Source organism: Phocoena phocoena, chromosome 20, assembly GCF_963924675.1.
Source record: "Phocoena phocoena chromosome 20, mPhoPho1.1, whole genome shotgun sequence".
Lineage (NCBI taxonomy): Eukaryota > Metazoa > Chordata > Mammalia > Artiodactyla > Phocoenidae > Phocoena > Phocoena phocoena.
In genome coordinates, this window is record NC_089238.1 from 4335465 (window position 1) to 4342202 (window position 6738).

Genomic DNA, 6738 nt, shown 5'->3' on the forward strand with positions numbered 1-6738 from the left:
ACTGGGTAAAACTAGTGGTCCATCTCACCTTTCCAGTGGCACCAAAGGAAGTTGTAGGGAGAGCAGAGGTTAACTGCCAAGACAGCTTTTTTTTTTGTGTGTGTGTGGTACGCGGGCCTCTCACTGTTGTGGCCTCTCCCGTTGTGGAGCACAGGCTCCGGATGCGCAGGCTCCGGCCGCGCAGTCTCAGCGGCCATGGCCCATGGGCCCAGCCGCTCCGCGGCATGTGGGATCTTCCCGGACCAGGGCACGAACCCGTGTCCCCTACATCGGCAGGCGGACTCTCAACCACTGCGCCACCAGGGAAGCCCCAAGACAGCTTTTAATGTGTAAATTTATCCAAAGTTTGAAAATACCACGGAGAATCTTAGGAATCCCAGTAGTCAGTGAATGGGCTATCTGTATGTCCATTACATCTACAGACTCCACACACACCCACTCAGATGACTCTCAGAATGCTGGTATATGAGAAGTTAATTCTCATGTCTGGCTTCGTCGTTTTTTGCCTTTCCCTCTCATATCTTCAATCACCTGTGTCACAGGACACATATAAGTAGTTGGGAAGTGTTAAACTCTGACAGTAAAGCAAAATCAGAGTTAAAGGCAAATGTTTAATGAATCATGTTCAAACACAAGCTAGTCAGTGAAGAACTTTAGGTTTAAAGGGCCAGATATTCTGCATTCCCAAGAAATCACAATCAGCTTCTCATTCTGGTTATTTTCACATTGCATTTTGCGGCCACAAAATTAGTTGTACATTTTTGCGCATTGATCTACCACTAAAAGATTCAAATTAAGAGACTGAAAGGAAACATTTTGTATCTGTGTATTTAAAAAAAGTCTGTCGATGAACAATGAACCAGGTGTCAGTTTCCTATGGGGGGAACGTTCTCATGGAGTACTGTAAGGCCAAGTCAGTCCACTTCATTTCTTTAAAAAATTTTTTTAATTTATTTTTGTCTGCGTTGGGTCTTCATTGCTGCACGCAGGCTTTCTCTAGTTGCGGCGAGCAGAGGCTACTCTTCGTTGTGGTGCGCGGGCTTCTCATTGCGGTGGCTTCTCTTGTTGCGGAGCATGGGCTCGTGGCACGGGGGTTTCAGTAGTTGGGGCTCGTGGCACACGGGCTTCAGTATTTGTGGCATGCGGACTCAGTAGTTGGGGCACACAGGCTTAGTTGCTACGTGGCATGTGGGATCTTCCTGGACCAGGGATCGAACCCGTGTCCCCTGCATTGGCAGGCAGATTTTTAACCGCTGTGCCACCAGGGAAGTCCCAGTCCACTTCGTTTCTTGTTCTTTAACAGATTCTGTGGTGCCGCCGTTGTCCTGTCCAGGTTCAGGAAGCTCATTCAGTGGTATTGCAACATCCTCATAAGGCAGCTTGTCTTCTCACCTAGCATCGTCAATCAAATCCAAGATCCTTCCATCTCTCTGTACCTGATTGTCCGTTCTCCTGCAGCTTTGATCTTGCCAGATATTGCCCATCACAGGGTATTCCCAGACAGGCAGTGCGTATGTTCCCCGGGGCAGGGTAGTTTTATCCATCTCTGTTTTGGAGCTCTATAAACGTGTAGTTACAGTAGCAAAGCTGGAACGCCTTTTTCCGCCCCTAGGTTTATTTCTGTTTCTGTAAAAGAGGGACATGTCCTGCCCCATTCTTTTTTTTTTTTTAAACATCTTTATTGGAGTATAATTGCTTTACAATGGTGTGTTAGTTTCTGCTGTATAACAAAGTGAATCAGTTATACAATCTTCCATGTATTCTTCAGCTCCAGTGATTTTTCCCTCACATTCACAATGAGAGCCAAAATCTTCCTCCTGGCCTGTGAGGACTTGCGTGATCTAGCTCTTCCCAATTTTCTTTTACTTTGAACGAACATTAGACATTTTAAGTGTATTTGCCCCAATTCTTTAATTTAGTATACCTATTAACTTATAGGATTCTTAAATATATTAATGCCATAGGGGCACTTGTAACATTGCCCACCATATTTTAAAGTCTCAATTGTTATAATATCATAGTTATTAAGAAATTAAATAAGTTTCTCTTATTTAGTATGAAGCTTATGGGTACTGTATCCTATTTTTTCACTTTCTGATTAGTTCTATGTCAAAATCATATATGATTTTACATTCAAAAGATCTAATATAACAAGCTCAAATAAAAACATGTTTGGAAAGAAGTGAGTTAGATAATTAGTAGGTATCCATATTTATGAAAATGTTTGGTTCACTTCAAGCAAAAAGTAGTCAGGTTTTTCATTTGCTTTTCTCAATGTGTGAGAATCATGGTATAATTTAATCACAACAGTTTATTTTATGTATCAGTGATTCTTTGCATATTTTACAACTTTCATGTTCTTTTATTTATAAATAAGGTTTTATTTTTTTCTAAAGAATGGTTTACAGACTTGATATTGTGTATGTATAGCAACAATATATTAATAATATAAATTTCTCTACTGTCATTTAAATAATAATTCATTCAAATTTTTCATTAAAGACTTTTAATAAATGATTGTAATGCATTTTCCATGAAATTCTCCTGCCTTGCAACACATACCAGTGACTCAAAATGGTTGCTTTAATGGGTGCCCTGTCACAGTTGAAAATATACTTATTTAGAAGGATTGTTTTTTAATAGTACATGTATATTATATTCAGAACTGGGGGGATAAAATTTGTCTTATTCTTGTTTAGCAATTTCATAACAATTTTCTTTTTTTTCTATGATAGGTTCCCTGAAGTTAAATTGCATTTTTGTTTTTACCTATATTTCATGAATGTAAATGATAATTTTTAATTCAGTATTCTTAAGATAGTGTGGTGTTGAATTCAAATTTGAATCTCCCATGTGTCTCCTGCCAATAAAATTATGTCTGTGTCTTTTAATTATTACCTCTATTGCATTAATGACTTAATTTATTTCTCTTCTTGGTTAATGAGCAATATTTGTTTTATTTTGTCTTGGTGAGCAGTTATAGAAATAGTCTTAATTTAACATCTATTTATTGCTGAATTTATATTATCATTTTTTATTTTTTTTATTTTTATTATTTTTTTTTTATTTATTTATTTTTTTTGCGGTACGCGGGCCTCTCACTGTCGTGGCCTCTCCCTTTGCGGAGGACAGGCTCCGGACGCCCAGGCTCAGCGGCCATGGCTCACGGGCCCAGCCGCTCCGCGGCATGTGGGATCTTCCCAGACCGGGGCACGAACCCGTGTCCCCTGCATCGGCAGGCGGACTCTCAACCACTGCGCCACCAGGGAAGCCCTCATTTTTTATTTTAATTTTTAAATTGAGGTATAGTTAATTTACAATGTTGTGTTAGTTTCAGGTGTACAGCAAAGTAATTCAGAGATAGATATGTATGTTCTTTTTCAGATGATTTTCCCATATAGGTAATTATAAAATATTGAGTATAGTTCCCTGTGCTATACAGTAAGTCCTTGTTGTTTATCTATTTTATATATAATAGTGTGTATTTGTTACTCCCAAATTCCTAATTTATCCTTCCCCCTGCCTTTCCCCTTTGGTAACCATAAGTTTGTTTTCTATGTCTGTGAGTCTGTTTCTGTTTTGTAAATAAGATTTCATTCCTTTTCATTCCATTCCATTTTTTTGCCACGCCATGCATCATGCAGGATCTTCCCCCACCAGGGATCGAACCCGTGCCCCCTGCATTGGGAGTGAGGAGTCTTAACCACTGGACCGCCAGGGAAATCTGTTTGTATCATTTTTTTAGATTACACAGATAAGTGATATCATATGATATTTGTCTTTCTCTGTCTGACTTACTTCACATAGTGTGTTAATTTCTAGGTCCAACAATGTTGCTGTAAATGGCATTATTTCATTCTCTTTCATGGCTGAGTAGTATTCCATTACATACATACATATATATATATATATATATATATTCACTTATTTATCCATTCATCTGTTGATAGACATTTAGGCTGCTTGCATATCTTGGCTATTGTAAATAATGGCTGCAATGAGCATTGGGGTGCATGTATCTTTTCGAATTATGATTTTCTCTGGATATATGCCCAGGAATGGGATTGCTGGATCATATGGTAGTTCTATATTTGGTTTTTCAAGGAGTCTCCATACTATTTTCCACAGTGGCTGCACCAATTTACATTCCCACCAAACAGTGTAGGAGGGTTCTGTTTTTTCCACATCGTCTCCAATGTTTATTATTTGTAGACTTTTTGATGATGACCATTCTGATTTTTTTTTTTTTTTTTTGGTACGTGGGCCTCTCACTGCTGTGGCCTCTCTCGTTGCGGAGCACAGGCTCCAGACGCGCAGGCTCAGCGGCCATGGCTCACGGGCCCAGCCGCTCCACGGCATGTGGGGTCTTCCTGGACTGGGGCACGAATCCGCGTCCCCTGCATTGGCAGGGGGACTCTCAACCACTGCGCCACCAGGGAAGTCCAACCATTCTGATTGGTGTGAGGTGATACCTCATTATAGTTTTGATTTGCATTTCTGTAATAATTAGCAATGTTGAGCATCTTTTCATGTGCTTTTTGGCCATCTGTATGTCTTCTTTGGAGAAATGTCTATTTAGATCTTTTGCCCGTTTTTTGATTGGATTGTTTGTTTTGATAGTGAGTTATATGAACTATTTGTATATTTCAGAGATTAATTTCTTGTCAGTTGCTTCATTTGCAAATATTTTCTCCCATTCCACAGGTTGTCTTTTTGTTTATGGTTTTCTTTGCTGTGCAAAAGCTTTTAAGTTTCATTAGGTCCCATTTGTTTATTTTTGCTTTTATTTTCATTAGTCCAGGAGATGGATCCAGAAAGATATTGCTGCAATTTATGTCAAAGAGTGTCCTCCCTATATTTTCCTCTAGGAGTTTTATAATATTAGGTCTTACATTTAGTTCTTTAATCCATTTTGAGTTTATTTTTGTGTATGGTGTTAGAATGTTCTAATTTCATTTTTTTACATATAGCTGTCCAGTTTTCCCAGCACCACTTTTTAAGAAACATTTTTATTGGAGTATAATTGCTTTACAGTGGTTTGTTAGTTTCTGCTTTATAACAAAGTGAATCAGTATACATATATCCTCATATCTTTTCCCTCTTGCATCTCCCTCCCTCCCACCCTCCCTATCCCACCCCTCTAGGTGGTCACAAGGCACTGAGCTGATCTTCCTGTGCTATGTGGCTGCTTCCCACTAGCTATCTATTTTACATTTGGTAGTGTATATATGTCCATGCCTCTCTCTCGCTTTGTCACAGCTTACCCTTCCCCCTCCCCATATCCTCAAGTCCATTCTCTAGTAGGTCTGCATCTTTATTTCTGTCTTGCCCCTACGTTCTTCATGACCTTTTTTTTTTTTTTTTTTTTTAGATTCCATATATATGTGTTAGCATACAGTATTTGTTTTTCTCTTTCTGGCTTACTTCACTCTGTATGACAGCACCACTTTTTGAAGACTGTCTTTTTTTCCATTGTATATTCTTCCCTCCTGTGTTGTAGATTAATTGGCCATAGGTGGGTAGGTTTATTTTTGTTCTATCTGTACTGTTCCATTGATCTATGTTCCTTTTTTTGGGGTAGGGGGTGGCTGGTACCATACTGTTTTGATGACTGTAGCTTTGTAGTATAGTCTGAAGTCAAGGAGCCTGATTCCTCCAGCTTGGTTTTTCTTTCTCAAGATTGCTTTGTTTATTCAGGGTCTTTTGTGTTTCCATACAAATTTTACAATTTTTGGTTCTAGTTTTGTGAAAAATGCCATTGGCAATTTGATAGGGATTGTATTGAATCTGTAGATTGCCTTGGGCAGTGTAGTCATTTTGACAATATCGATTCTTCCAGTCCAAGAACATGGTATATCTTTTCATCTCTTTGTGTCATCTTTGATTTCTTTCATCAGCGTCTTATAGGTTTTGGAGAACAGGTCTTTTGCCTCCTTAGGTAGGTTTATTCCTAGGTATTTTATTCTTTTCGATGTGATGGTAAATGGGATTGTTTCTTTATTATCTCTTTCTGATCTTTTGTTGTTAGTGTATAGGAATGCAAGATATTTCTGCATATTAATTTTGTATCCTGCCACTTCATCATATTCATTGATGAACTCTAGTAGTTTTCTGGTAGCTTCTTTAGAATTTTCTATGTATAATATCATGTAATCTACAAACAGTGACAGTTTTACTCTTTTTTTCCAACTTGGATCCTTTTTATTTCTTTTCTTTCTCTGATTGCTGTGGCCAGGACTTCCAAAACTATGTTGAATAAGAGTGGCAAGAGTGGACATCCTTGTCTTGTTCCTTATCTTAGCAGTAATGCTTTCAGCTTTTCATCATTGAGTATGATGTTAGGTGTGCGTTTGTCATATATGATCTTTATTATATTGAGGTAGGTTCCTTCTATGCCCACTTTCTGGAGAGTTTTTTTTAAAAATCATAAATAGGTATTGCATTTTTGTCAAAAGTTTTTTCTGCATCTACTGAGATGATCGTATGGCTTGTATTCTTCAATTTGTTAATGTGGTGTATCACGCTGATTGATTTGCAGATATTGAAGAATCCTTGCATCCCTGGGATAAATCTCACTTGATCATGGTGTATGATCCTTTTAATGTATTGTTGGAATAGTTTGCTAGTATTTTGTTGAGGATTTTGCATCTATTTTCATCAGTGATATTGGCCTGTAATTTTTTCTTTTTTTTTTTTTTGTGGTATTTTTGTCTGGTTTTGTTACTAGCGTGATGGTGG

General features: G+C 38.2%; 1 pseudogene; it reads right to left on the reverse strand.

The window, feature by feature from the left end:
- Positions 1–866: 866 nt before the first annotated feature.
- LOC136140932 (anaphase-promoting complex subunit 13 pseudogene) lies at positions 867–1544 on the reverse strand (annotated as a pseudogene).
- Positions 1545–6738: the final 5194 nt, after the last annotated feature.